Raw genomic sequence first — 15,524 nt, forward strand, 5'->3', positions numbered from 1 at the left:
AATTAATGCATATTTCAAGAAGTTAGCTTGAAACCGTTAGTGTAAATCTCAAATTGCTAAGTATGACAACTTTAGAGATAATCTCCAAAATGGAGTAGATCTCACGACATTAGGGAGTATAACATGATGAAATCAGCAGATACTCACCCATAATGCCTTATGCCATGACTTAGTAAAATATGTGGGATAGAACTTTGTAAAACAATCATAGTGTCAAATATGACAAAATGTTGGCTTAAATAGGAGTGATGATAATCTGCAGCAGTGATGATAATCTGCAGAGCAGTAGATCAACACATTACGTTGTGATCACAATACATCAATTTAAAGAAATCACTTTGAATTTTGCTTCCATATTTGCAAGAAATTTAAAATAAATCTCAATTGCAAATAGTGGATGTATAATTTCAACATGTAGAACATGGAAATATAACATCATAGATAGATACTGGAATACATATGGTACTCAACAGAAAAACACTAGTAATGTAGTGAATAATGATAATGTTGCTCACTTGATGCTCAAGTAAAAAACTTGAACCGTATAGACCTCAAATTAAATGATATGATTTTGTATCAAGTTATAAGATAATTCACCAAGGTGAATTAATATTTTGCGAGAGAAAATTAATCTCAATTACAATGAGATTGTTTTGCGAGAGAAGAAAATTCTTAATCACAAATCAGTATTGTAGAGGTACTGAATTTATGTTTGCAGAAGATAAAAAAAATCTCAATTGCAAATCATAGATGTTATTAATCTACTTGTAACGCCCAAGATGCGATCATATCCTTATTTTGGCTCGAGGGCCTCGACAGTGATAGAAGCGCATCTCGTCGTTTCGCAAGAAGGGATATCGTTACAAGTACTGTACTAAAGAGATGAGTATATGGAATTGGCTTACACTCGCCACAAGCTACATCAAGATCACATCAATACATTAACATATTCAATCACCAAGTAGAAGAGCAGGGTCCGTCTACAAACGAAAACAAAGGACAAAAGAACGACGTCCATCCTTGCTATCCCAGGCTACCGACCTAGAATCCATCCTAGATCGATGAAGAAGAAGAAGAAGAAGGAACTCCAAATATAACAATCATCGCGCTCATGTCAGAGTATCTCTTTACATGTACCTGCAGCTGGTGTTGTAGTAATCTGTGAGCCATAGGGACTCAGCAATCTCATTTCCAAATGTATCAAGACTAGCATAACTTAATGGGCGAGGTACGGTCAAGTGGTGAGGCTCCAGCAAGCGATTAAGCATTTATTTGAGGTGGCTAACTTACGAGTACAAGAATACGAGGGGGTGGTCTACGCATAAACGAATGATCCTGAACACCTACTTATGTCAGACATAACCCCACCGTGTCCTCTTCCGGATATAGAACTCACGAGAAGAGACAATCACGGTTACACACACAGTTGGCATATTTTAATTAAGCTTACTTCAAGTTATCTAGAACCGGATGTTAAACAAAGTTTCCAAGTTTGCTACATAACCGCGGGCACGGCTTTCCGAAAGATTTAACCCTGCAGGGGTGCTCCAACTAGTCCATCACAAATTACCACAAGCCGCATAGGAAGCCTCGATCACGAAACTCGTGATCTCCTCGGATTCCTTAGTGGAAAACCTCAACTATGAGAGAACCCAAAGCATCACCGGAATCCCGATGCACAAGATATTTCGTAAAAGGTAAAACTAATCCAGCAAGGCCACCCGGCATGCCGACATACCCGATAGTAGTCGTGTATCTCGTTCTCAGGGCACGACCAGATGAGCTAGACATTGGGTTGGCTGAGACCCCAGGTGACTAGGAGGCGCCGGACATTGCTCAGTTTGGACCAACACTCATGAGGAGCACTGGCCCGGGGTTGATTAATTTCCTCAAGGGTCAACTAGTTCCTATGCAGTTTATTAGTTATTAGGAAATTGTAGTACCAAAGTTGGGCCTTGCGAGACCAGTTTTAAACTAAGACGAATTATTAAGGGGGTCCCATAACAACCTCGAGCGTCTTACTAGCGCTCAATTATGGAATATAACACCGGTACCCGAAACTAAGGTGGTAAAGATGGAACAAAACACCAGGCTATAAAGGTCGAGCCTTCCGCCTTTTACCAAGTATATAAGTGCATTAAATTAAATAGCATTAATATGGTGATATAACAAGAACCCGTGTTGTCACATGGAAACAACTACACCTGCAACTAGCAATGCTATCAACTAGTTAGCAAATGGTAACATAGCCAAATAGTGGTTTCCTAGGTTGTGGAAGGGTTAAAGGTTTTCATGGTTATGTTGAGAGGCTAACATTTAACATGTGGTAGGAAGCGAGACATAATGGAAGAAACGAGACAACTAGCATGGCATTGATAGTAATGATATCTAGGGAAATGGCCATCTTGCTTGTGATCCCGCTTGGAAGAAGAACGATTCCGTGAAACAGATGAACCAACGTAGTCGAACGGATCCTCACATTCCGACACGTTGCGGAACTCTACCAAGAATAAGCAAACCGGAAACAAGAATCAACACACGATATTCACCACGGCACATGAACGACATGATGCACAACACATATGATGCATAAGCAATTTAATTGCAAGGCATGGCATGAAAATTCACAACAATCAAACACTACACATTAAGTGGGGCCCAATATGCAACTCATTGCATATTGATGAAACTCCACATACGAATTATTTAGTTCACTCCCGTTTAGGTACACGAACATATTAAATGTTGTTTAAACATGGCAAGAGGTGAAGCATGTGATTCTACACGTCATTCTAGTCAACTTACACATAGAGCATTTGAACGAAGCTATGGTTAAAAGATACGTGCAACACAAGATATTATGTCATGAATGCAATAGGCATGCAAATGACAGCCACGACACCTTCCAATTCTGATAACTCGACGAGATACCGATGTCAACGAATTTGGAGCGTGTGCGTGTCATGCCAAGAATGATGGTGTGATCCCGGGTACCGGGTTCTCATGTGCCGGAGGCATGAATACGGGATACCTGTAACTAACGTGGCATCTACGAAACAGACAACATCGCAACTCACACAACAATGCATTCGGTCCATGGGTGATCGTCTCGGTCGATTTTTTTGTTATAACCTTTAAGGCAAAGAAAATACAGATCCGACCTGCGTTTCAAAAAAAATCTAACTTGACCTCTTTACGTGACGCCGACGTCCCTAGCGTCTGGGTTGCACTGCAGACGCGAGGGACCCTGGCGTCTGGTGGTGGCTCGCTCGATCTCCCCCCCCCCCCCCCCCGTTGACCAGATGACATGGCAAAGGATCCAGGCGCCAGGGTCCCTGGCGTATGCCCCAGACCCAGACGCCAGGAACCCTGGCGTCTGGCTCGGGTAACTTAAGTAACCCACGAGAGAGTGGGTGGGACCCACCCCACCCACGGGAGAGTGGGTGGGACCCACCCCACCCACGGGAGAGTGGTCCAACCCGACATTTCTCCTCGTGCTCTCATTTTCCCCTCTCTCCAAACCTAACCCCCCCCCCCTCAAATCCTCTTCAAAAGGTTGTTTTCTTCGGTGGATCTTTGCATCACGTGTTGCTTGTGGTAATCTCCTTTGATTCATCCAATTAGTTTTTGCTTAAATCTTGTTATTTGCCTAGATATTTGAACTGTTGGAGAAACCCTAGTTCATGCCTTTTGCCATTATTTTGGTGTCTTTTTGGGTTAGCTTGTATTATAGCTTGTGGTAATATGGATGAGCTTGTTGTAGCTATAAATATTAGCTTCATGAGTAGAAAGTTTTTAATTTAGGATTAATTAGTGTTTATCATTAGTGTATCTTAAGTAATGTCATTAGTGTATCTTATAGCCAATTAGAGAAACCACAATTGTCACTGATGTGTTTAATTCATTGATGGTGTCTTTAGATGGGGAGACTTGTTAATGTTCATTATATGGACAAGGAGGCATTTTTGACTAACAATACGGATGGGGGTGAGGAAGCCATTGTCTTAGATAGAAGCCCTAGCTATGATGAGCTTGTTGCAAAAGTGATACATGTCTTAAATTGGATGGACCCCAATGATGGTGTTAAGTTAATAGGAAGGTATGATGTTGGAGTTGGAGTCAAATCTCGCTTGAAAAGTATGCCTATCACCTCCGACTTGTATTGGGATGTGTACAAGGAACAAGTTGAAAAATCAGATGACAAGTCAATTGAATTGTTTGCCACGAAGGTTGAACCACCTCGGGCTGAAATTGACTTGAACATGCTTGTCTCTTCCCCAATGGCCGATAGGACAAGTTTGCCTTCTGTTGACCAAATGATTATGATTGATGCCTCCAATGCTTATAGCCAAGTAGAAAGTGAGGTTGAATTTCATGTCCCTAATGCTATTCGCCCACCACTAACAAGGGAAGAATACGAAGTTGATGTGATTGCTAGTGAGGAAGTAATTCTAAAGGATGTTGAAGGTGATGGTGATGGTGATGAGTTAGACGAAGGGTTTCATGGTATTGATATTGGTGACTTAGATGCATACATAGCACAAAAGGAGATGGATCATGAGTTACCTTTTAGGCGTCTATATGGGTATGATTCAGATGATGAAGGTCCTCAGGAAGAATTGGATGAGGATGGATCCACGAAGTGGAAAACCAGATTCACTTTGAGTTGACCGGCTTGGAAAAAAGAACTCACTTGTTTCGAGATCTCAGCCTTTCCCATAAAGTCGTAGTTGATGGTGGCATGAGGAAGACGGCGATTGAACCAACACCTTGCCCTGACACAGGTGAACCAAGGGAGGAGAATGAGGATGAGAATGCTTATTTGAAGAAAGCATTGAAGTTCTCCTCTTTGCCTGCCATGAAGGTTTGGTTGTATGACTATGCCATTCGTAACCACGGGCCATTTTATGTTGAGCACTCCGACATAAATTTGCGGTTCACTGTGAAGTGTGTGAAAGAAGATGAAGGATGCATATGGAAGGTTCGTGCTAGAAAGTTAGAAGAAATCGTAGAATGAGTGTTAAGAAGTTGTGTTCCCACTCATTTATGCAGACGACCAAAGAAACATAATCGTAAGACACACCGTCAACTCACGTATGAGTACCTGGGATACAAATTTATGAGAGACATAGTTGTTCATCCCACTATTAAAGTGAGGTTTCTCATGGGGACGGCGAAAAAACTGTATGGTTATGCTGTCAAGTATGGGAAGGCATGGAGGGCCAAGGCAAATGCTATTCGGATGTTGTATGGTGGTTACGAACAAGCATACAACCGGCTCCCCAGATTGTTGGGAGCGATTGCACATAGGAACCCGGGAATGTATCATGTCGTCGAAGATAGACACGGAGTGTTCCACCGTGCTTTCTGGTGTTATGGACAATGTGTGCAAGCATTTAAGCATTGTCGTCCGGTCTTGTCTGTAGATGGCACCTTCTTGACCGGCAGATACAAGGGCACACTATTGGTAGCAATGGCCCACTCGTCGAACGACAATGTGTTGCCAGTTGCATTTGCTTTGGTGCCTTCGGAGCACCAAGACAATTGGGAGTGGTTCATGGGTCATGTGAGGCACAAGGTGATTGTTGATAATAGGGAGGTATGCATCATATCGGGTCGGCACCATGGCATGCTCAAGGCAGTGGACATTGTTATTTCAGGTTGTCCAAAGCTTCACCACAGATGGTGCATGCGGCATTTCGTGGCCAACTTTTACCGGGCATGTAAGAGCAAGGAGTTTAGTAAAGACCTTACCCATGTATGTGTGGCCTTCACCACACAAGCTTTCGATGCTCGATACAACAAACTCTTTGCAGCGGTGAACACCGGGGGGAGAGAATTCTTAACCAGGATTTTTTTCAGCGAGAAGCACAAGCGGGCACGTGCTCACGATGATGGAGGAATGCGGTATGGCGACATGACAAGCAACTTGGTTGAATGTTTCAACAACATGCTCAAGGGTGCCCGTTCATTACCGGTGACTGCAATAGTGGAGTATACCTTCTTCAAGCTTAATGAGTACTTTCAGAGTCATTTGGAAGAGACTGTCAATTGGATAGGTGAGAAAATGGATTACCCGACGAAGATTGATGAATGGCTTCAGTTACAAGCAACCAAGTCTTCGCAACAACAAATTATCACATTCGACAGGTATGAAATGAAATATCAAATCGACGAGCCAGGTGACACAACACGAGATGGTCATTCATAGGGTGGTGCCGCATATGAGGTGCACCTCCAGACACTGTGGTGCCAGTGCGAGAGGCCCAGTAAGTATCATTGGCCATGTTCACATTTGATAACAGCGGCTAAGGCGGCAAACATATCAGTTTGCGATGCGAAAACCGTGTGGATGCAAGAGTTCCATGTGGAAGCTACTAGGTTGACATGGGCGCCTCGATTTCACCCATTCTTAGACCAATCACAATGGCCTCAGTATCATGGCACCCATATTATGCCAGACCCTGCCTTGAAGGTGGAGACAAAGGGTAGAAGAAGAACCAAGAGGTTCAGGGGTGATATGGATGACCTTGCTAGATACACTAGCATGAATCAATTTGGTAGCGGGCATTTGATGGAGGCTCCGAATAATATCAACTGTGGTGTTTGTGATGAAGGGCAACATAATACACGTACATGAAAGAAAAGGACAACGTCGAAGGGGGGTGGTGCTGGTGCTAGTGGTACAGGAAGCACAAGTGTTACCGGTGGTGGTGATGGTGGTGGTGGTCGTACAGGAAACACAAGTGCTAGAGGTGGTGGTCGTGCTGGTGGTGGTCGTATAGGAAGCACAAGTGTTAGAGCTGGTGGTGGTCGTACAGGAAGCACAAGTGGTAGAGGTGGTGGTGTTGGTGGCCGTAGAGGAGGCACAAGTGTTTGAGGTGGTGGTGGTGGTCGTAGAGGAAGCACGAGTGCTAGAGGTGGTGGTGGTCGTTGTAGAGGTAGCTCAAGTGTTAGAGGTGGTGTTCGTCGTAGAGGATATGTTGATCATGGATCAGCATTTGGTTATTTGGTTAATCCAAATGGTTGATAAAACAAGAATAGTATATGCATTGTTTTTTATATATTTCTTGTTTTGTTTTGTTGTATATGCATTGTTGTATTTTGCTAATAAGTTCTTATTCCTTTTGTAGGCATGTCTTCATCCGGTTCCATGATGAGGCCGCCGTGCGCCGACCAATGGGACATGCCAAAGAAGTGGATGGCAGCCGAGTTGGACAAGATCAAGGAGAAGGATGTGCCCACACCATCATGTTGGTGCGGTGATGTTTGCAAGGTGAAGGTGTCCAATGACCGTAAAAAAGAATAGACAAAAGGCTGAAGATTTTTCGTGTGTCCCAACTACACACATGATAAACCGAGGCCAACTAACGCATATGACTTACCACCGGTATGTTAGATGTGACATACAAATATTTTTAATTTGGTAGAACTCATATTACTAATATAAATGTGTCTTTTATCTAGTCGCCTCCGCCGCTTTGCAAGTACTTCAGTTGGATAGATCATGAAGTATCCCAACGTATCCAAGAGGCCCAATATCAAGACGCCATGTGGAGGCAACGCCTTTTCAATGAATTTTTGGCATGTGAGGAGGAGAGGGAGCGTCGTGAGAAGGAGAGGAAGGAGAAGAAGAAGCATGAGGAAGAGAAGAAGCGCAAAGAGAAGGAGGCTCGCCAAGAAGAGAGGGCAAGAAAGCTTGCAAGGGCTCGTGATGCACAAGCAGAAGACGAGGCACGCGGTAAGAAGGGAAAATGGCCACGTACTACTCAGTAGAAAATGAGCACCGCGTCGATGAACTAGTCGTGAACTTATGTGGGTGGAGACTATGCATGTGAACTTACCATTGTCGAGACTAGGTACATGAACTTATGTGTGTCGAGACTATGTATGTGAACCTAGTTATTGCAACTTATTAATGTTAGCAAAAAGTTGGACACCCAATGGTTTAGTAGGTTTCTGCGCAAAACTATTGGTTTAGTAGGTTTCTGTGTGCACAAACCCAAACGCCACGGTCCCTCGCGCTTCTGGCCAGCACCAGATGCCAGGGACCCTGGCGTCTCATTTTCCCAATTTAGTGTAAACATTCTCGTGTTTGTGCACACACCCAGACGCCAGGGTCCCTGGCATCTTCCCCTCTCACTGCCCAGACGCCACGGACCCTGGCGTCTGCCCCTCACCACCAAACGTCGGGCTCCTTGGTGTCTCATTTGCCCAATTTAGTGTAAACCTTCTGGTGTCTGTGCACACACCCAGACGCCAGGGCCCTGATGCCCAAACGTCAGCATCAGTGGCGTCTGGCCCCCTCCACCCCACTCATTTAACGACCATGTTTGCAAGCACCGCAGTGAGTGCAAGTTAAAGTTTAACTAGTTTTGCAAACTACAGAAAATTCAGAAATAGTCTCGACAACCAATAGCTCACATACATAGTTTCGACAACAATAGGTTCACGGATAGTTCGATACTACTGCATAATTGATTACAAATTGTAGTACTGGATAGTTCAACTTAAAATCCATCAGAGATCTCCTTCAACTTCTTGACCTTGTCCTTATAGCCATTGTTCTGTTTCATCATATCAGCAATGATGCACTCCAGCTTTTTCTTCTCTTCCTTCATTTGGTCTCTCTCTAGCAAAAGTTGGTCCCTCTATTTCTCTGCCTTCGCCCTGAGTACCTGATGTAGATTGGTGGAAGAATGGTCTGCCAACCTCTTCTTCTCAATCTCCTCTTTCAGATCACTGATAACCAACCTAGCACTGTCAAGCTGATTAATAGCCTCCTCTTTGTCAGCCACCAATTTAGCAAAATCATGTTTGAAAAATCAAAGCTCTACCTCCATCTTCCTCTTTTCTTCACCCAGCAGCTTCAGATTTTCTCTCATTCTGTCATCGTTTTCTTTGCCATGCATGCTCCACAATTGACCTATACAAAACTGCATAGCAACGGAGCACTCAGGGTCTATCCACTCCAGATAGCAGCACTTTTCTTTTGCCTAAAATTCAAAACATTTTCAGTGATAACATAGATGAAATTGAGTGGAGCAGAAAACTAACTAAGATTAACAAATTACAATGCAACATACCTTCTCCTTTGCACAAGCAAGAAAACACCGCCAGTGTCAGTAGATTGAAATGCAACTTCCCGTTGGCAAGGTTCTAGATGCATACAGCGAGAAGATAGTTCATGAGCAATGTCACTCCATTCATAGCATGGGATATTCGTAGGAAGCTAAAAACAGAAGACACCGAACTGTTATGAAATCCTGAAATGAAGAATCGTAAACCTAACCTAAAATGCTGGAAACCCGAAATTAACATACATGGTTGGTCTAACTATCGTCATCCCAAGAAGAGCTTGATCCCTCGCTCCAAGAAACCATGGCAGATTAAACTACCGGAGAACTTAAAATATATTTAAACTAATTAATTGACAGACCTAAAAAATATACAAATCTAACCATACCCATTGGCATTGTTAGTCAAAAAAATTGGTTGCCTAAAATGAATCCATTATGCCCACATATTGAACAAACCTATCTAATCAAACAACCACAAAGAAATCCCTAAACTAACAAGTAACCTATTTATCTAACATAACTTAATATTCAAAAATACTCTCAAAATAAGATGTTAAAAAAATGGAGGGATCGGGGGAGATTACCTTAAGGAAGCTTGGGGGCTCGGATCTAAGGATTTTGATGGAGGAGGGAGTAGATCAAGGGGGTGGGGTGTGAGGGGGGAGAGGGGGCCGAGAGAGATGGGGTTCTTTTTTAGGAGGTGTGGGTGAGGCAGAAATAGGAGGTGGGGGGAGAAAGATGGGTAGGTGACGTAAGTGACTCGAGGCAGACGCCAGGGTCCCTAGCGTCTGGTCCAGGACCATACGCCAGGGACCCTGGTGTCTCATATGTCCAATTTAGTGCAAACCTACTGGTTTTTGTTTTGCGCACCCAGACGCTTGGGACCCTGGCGTCTGGTCCTGGCCACATGACCAGACGCCACGGTCCCTGACGTCTGGTCCTGGCCACATGAACAGACGCCACGGTCCCTGACGTCTGGGTTATATGATGGATTGTTGGTGTGGGTCCCTCCGATTCATCCTTTTTTTTTGTTGAATGAAAATTCTTAACTAAAAAATAATAGCACAGACAATACACATAGGTTGCAGCAACAAAAAGTACCCTTCAAAGTTCCATTGATACTGAATACACATGCAATTCAATTTTTTATTTCACTACATGTTCAGACAAATAAAAGCAAATTAAACATGCTGCTTATCCTTGCACTACTGCCATTGTTTACACTGCTGGCATCCTCAGAATGTGCACAACACATATGATGTTCATGCCGGCGCAATTGCTGGGTTTGAAGCTGAAAACAATGGCAACGCCTTCTTGAAGGTTGTTCTGGGTTGCAAATACACCCCATTGATTGGTAAAAACCATCCGGCCATAGCAATCAGTGTGGTATGCAACATTCATGCTTTCTCCAGCTCCAAGGCAAATGCCAGCTACACCCACTGCTGGCAAGTTCAGTTGTTCACCCACTTTCCTTGGGATTTTCTACATAATAATGATAGACAGAAGAAAAAATAAAAAAACACGTTAGAAGAGAAAAGGGTACATGACAGTTACCATGGTCTTCTTCTTTATGTTTGTGGTTGTCAAGCGATGAATAAAAGAAGATCCAATATACCCGTCATTGTTGGTAAGAACCACATCCAACAATGATCGTTCAACGTCACTCAGCACACACCCATGTCTGTACACAAGTTCTCGAGCATCTGCTTCCTCATGGTCATCATTTTCATCTGACTCAATGTCGAAAACCTCTACACCAGCATCCTCGCCTACTTCGTCCTCGTCTGCAACAATATCCTCGTCTGCCTGTGTCGTCCTCTTAGATGTGTCAAAAACAACTAATGCACCGGCCCCAAGATTGAAGTCTGCGACAAACTTCACCCAATCATTGCCGCCCATCACCGTGGTACTGTGCTCTTTGTACACATCCAATACATACCTATGCCCATGTGCTTTGAAATTGAAGGACCTTCCAGCTACGTGTTTTAGACAATTCCTTATAGTCCATGGTATGTTCTAGAGAAAAAAGACAAATACAAACAACATGGTAAATAGAAAAAACATAGAGACGTTAAGAAGAATGTCAAAGAAAATGATAAAACATTATTATGAACTCAACGTCATTGTTGACATAAACTCCCCATCTCTCCGTGGTGTTGCTCTCGCAGTATGCATGGCAAACTGAGCAAGCCATCCTTTTCAAGATACAATAAAAAATAAAAAGGTTATGTACATAATAATTGAATGTTCGCTTAAAAATATAAAAAACATCAAAATAAAGGTAACTCAGGAAACCTACAAATCTTCTAGGAACAACTCATGAAACCTACAAATCTTCTAAGAACAACTAAATTTCCTCTTCAACAACACCTACTTAAAACAAACATAAAATGGAGGAGAGAAAAAGACTCACCTATCATATATTTCAAACTCTTCTATAATAAGTACATCATCTAACAACTACAAAACAATCCCTAATACATCATCAAACAACTAACCTAACCTAATACATCACCAAATAGATAATATAACCTAACCTAATCTAATACATGCCTAAAAAACTATATCACCTAACCTAATACATCATCTTAATACATAATATAACCTAACCTAATCTAACATATAAGAAATACATCATCTAACAACTACAAAACAATCTCTAATACTAAGACAAAATCAACTAATCAAACATAACCTAATATTCAAAAAAATATCAAAATAAGATGTTCAAACAAAAGAAAATAGGAGGGGAGATTACCTCAACGAAGCTTTGGGAAATCCAATCTAGTGACTTTGGTGGAGGAGGGAGTAGATCAAGGGGGGAGGTTGTGAGAGGAAGAGGGGGCGAGAGAGAGAGATGAGTTCTGGGCGTTTTGGCGGCTGGGGGTGGAGGAAGAAGATGGTTGGTGGGTGGGTCGGGCCAGGGGGTTACTTAAGTTACCCAAGCCAGACGTCAGGGTTCCTGGCATCTGGGTCTGAGGCAAACGCCAGGGACCCTGGCGTCTCGAACCTTTGCCATGTCATGTGGTCAACGAGGGGCAGATCAAGCGGGCCATCACCAGACGCCAAGATCCCTAGCGTCTGCAGTGCAACCCAAATGCCAGAGACGTTGGCGTCACATGAAGAGGTCAAATTAGAAAAAAAAATGAAACACATGTCGAATCTGTATTTTCTTTGCCTTAAAGGTTATAACAAAAAAATTGGCCGATCGTCTCACTGCTTGTACCTTTGTAGCGTGCGTTCGGGGTGGACCAAGGTTCGTCGAGGGAACTAACATGTTCACGGATCGTCTGTTCACGGGTCGTCGTGGACATAGTTGAAGTAGATGAAAGTACATGAAATTATATTGCGTCACACATAAATTATGGAATACAAGGTATTCTAAAAAACACAAAAATTAAGACAGATACCGAGAATAACAAGGTCTAAAACAGTTAAGAATGTGCAAAATCGGTCTGGACTAGCATGCATTGCAAATTCATGCAACTGCGCAGATCTGAATGTAGAAGTGGCAAAGAGATAAGATTTTCCCAATGTCTTTTTCGAGCGGTTCCTCGCTTGATGAATCCATTGCCACCGGCCAAGAGGATTCATCTCCGCAACCTCACTACCAGCAGCAGAGTTCTTCGTCGCCGATGCATTTCGGCGTTGGATCCTCTAGGCAAGCGTTGTTCTGCCGTGTCAGAGCAATTTTAATTGAGCGACCATTTCGTCTGATGGAATCTGTTTGGGTTGGCACGGGCACAAAAGTCAGTCTAACGCACCGATCCAAACGAATGCGGGTCCGCTTTTCGCCCGCGGACGACCCATTCCCGATTCATTTTTAAGTCGGATTTGCGTCGCGCACACACGAGGCGGACGTCCACGCTCGCCTTCTCCTCCAACCGGGTCCGATGGTCGGTGCCACATTGGCCTCCGCCCATCCAACAGCAACCCTCGTCCCCTTCGTTGCCAACGCCGCAGCCCATTTTTTCGATGACTCAGCCAGCTGCCGACCGCGAACAAGAAGCTGCCTCACCACCGCGGCAAGATCCTTCGTCGGACGTCGGTTGCCTCGTCGAACGACTCCCTTCACCGGTCGTCTCCTTCGTTCACGCCCGCAAGTTGTTCAACGGTTTGCCAAGGTATAAAATGGATTTCGTCGACGAGTTTTTTCTTTCACACTTTGCGACTCCAACAATTCGTCGTCCGATGAGGAGGAGATATAGGTTGTCGTGTTCGTCCATCACCACCTTAATAGCCAGCGGCCGTTGTTTCGTAACTCCCTTTCGGACCACCTTCCGGCGTTGAATAGCAATCGAGAGAGCGGGCATCTCCTTCTTTGGAAGGACTACTTTGATACAACAAAATCGTTGTTCAAACATCAAAAATTCTGCCATCATTTCTGTATGAGTAGGCATCTTTTCAATCGTATTAAAGACGGGGTGGTCTGCTACGATGACTATTTCGAGTGCAAAGAGGATCCTGTTGGAAAGATTGGTTTCTCCTCTTAACCAAAATTGCAGTGCCGCAATCGAAATGCTTGCATACGAAGTGCCCGGTAATCTCATTGACAAATACATCCGTATGAGCAAGTCTCTAATAGTCTGTTATTGTTGTGTTTAGCCCTGCATAATTAAGAGAGCCGACTCATGAAGATACAACTCATTTGTTGGCGATGAATGCCAGCAAAATCTTTCCAAAGATGCTTGGCAGCATAGACTGCATATTAGAAGTGAAAGAATTTCCCTTCTACTTAAGAGCAGTATAAAGGTCATGTAAAGGCTGGCACTGTTATACTAAGGTCATGGCTCTGGATGTAGCACTCTTTCTTTGACATGACCCACAGATGAACTTTACTATCAACAGACTACGATGAAGGATAATACCTGGGTAACGATATCTAACCTCAGTGGACCACTATTCTAAGACAATACCCGACCCTATCAGAGAAAAGAGGAAAAGAAGAGCAAACATGTGTTTGTATTTTGTAATCTCAATGGGGTAACATTTGATATCCTACTAATACCTGGAGCACGCAAAACCTGCGGGAGATGGACGGCTTATGTGATAATGCATAATATGATAATAAAAGATGAACGTCTGAAACATCTGTATGATCAAGGGTTTTAGTTTCGAGAGGAGAATGTTGTGTCTGAGCATAGAACAGCAACGTTTGAATATTTCATCCAATTTTATCATGACATGCGTGATGAGTATTGTGATTAATTACGATATGTAATTAGGGAGGAATCTCCTCTTGCCTAAACCGCTGTGCGGTTACACCCGCACGGGCGCCTCTTCCCCTGTAACAGTCGCGTCCTCCCGGAACCGACGCCTCTCCAGAGAGTCGGGACTCTCTAGGAGATATATATATATACTTTCTGTAATCATCAATGATAGCAATGAAATCCGTTTGATTTAAAACACGTTATCAGCACCCGTCTACTAGCAAGAGCAAAAAGGCAACAGAGAAGGAAAAGAGTGCTTGCCGCCGGTGAGATGTCTCCTCTCACTTCCTTCTTCCTCCGCCTCATTAGGGAGGACAACAATCGGGAGCGTCGCCTTGCCGTTCGCCGTCGTACCGTCGCTGGACGCGGCCGAAACGCTGCTGGACGCGGCCAAAATGTCGTCGGTGGCGTCACCCAGCGTGGTGACCGTGGCCAGCGCACCGCCGCCAGCCTTGGTGCCGCCGCGCATCCCCCCGTCGGCCTTGATCCGTGGCTGCTCGCCGGCCCGGCCGCGTCGATGTTGCGCGCGGATCCATCCTCGCCTCCTCCACCGCCCGAGGCATGGCTCCCGCCATGGACGCCAACGCCTGGCGCTGCAACCGCTGGTCCGAGTCGCAACCCGCCTCGCTACACCCCGGTGCCCATGCGTTCCGAGGTGGATGCGGAGGAGGCCCTCGCGTTCATCTCCGCGCCAACCGGCGCCTCCGGCGTCGTGCGCCTCGGAGCCGGGATGGAGGCCTCACCACAGCAGGAGGTGGCCACGGATCCGGGCAGCCCCGCGGAACGGCGTTTCGGGCGCCTCTTCGGACGCACTGTCGCTGCCATCGACCGTCGTCCCGGCCGCCACGCCGTCTCGTGGGCTCCGGCGAGTCTCAGCCTTGGCGCCGCTCGCCAGGACCCCGTCGTCGTCGCCTCCTCTTCGGACGAGGAAGGGCCCTCCTGGGGGCGCCGGTGATAGCCGGAGTTGTGGAGCGAGTCGGCGGCCCTCACTCCGCCCGCCGCCGGCTGACTCTTCCATGGTCGTGTGGCATGGTGGAGAAGGAGAGACGAGGTGGAGAAAGAGATAATGGGAGGTGGTGGTGCGGTTCCTGGCTAATGCCAGATCTAATCTCCCCACTGTCCTTGTTTTTCTTTCTTTTTTCTTTTTTCTCCTGCATGCATGCGGTGGCCAACCGAATATGCCTTGATTCGGTGGCATATCCCTCTCTCTCTCTCTCACGTTGGTGTGCAGGCT

Source organism: Hordeum vulgare, chromosome 1H, assembly GCF_904849725.1.
Source record: "Hordeum vulgare subsp. vulgare chromosome 1H, MorexV3_pseudomolecules_assembly, whole genome shotgun sequence".
NCBI classification, from domain to species: Eukaryota; Viridiplantae; Streptophyta; class Magnoliopsida; order Poales; family Poaceae; genus Hordeum; species Hordeum vulgare.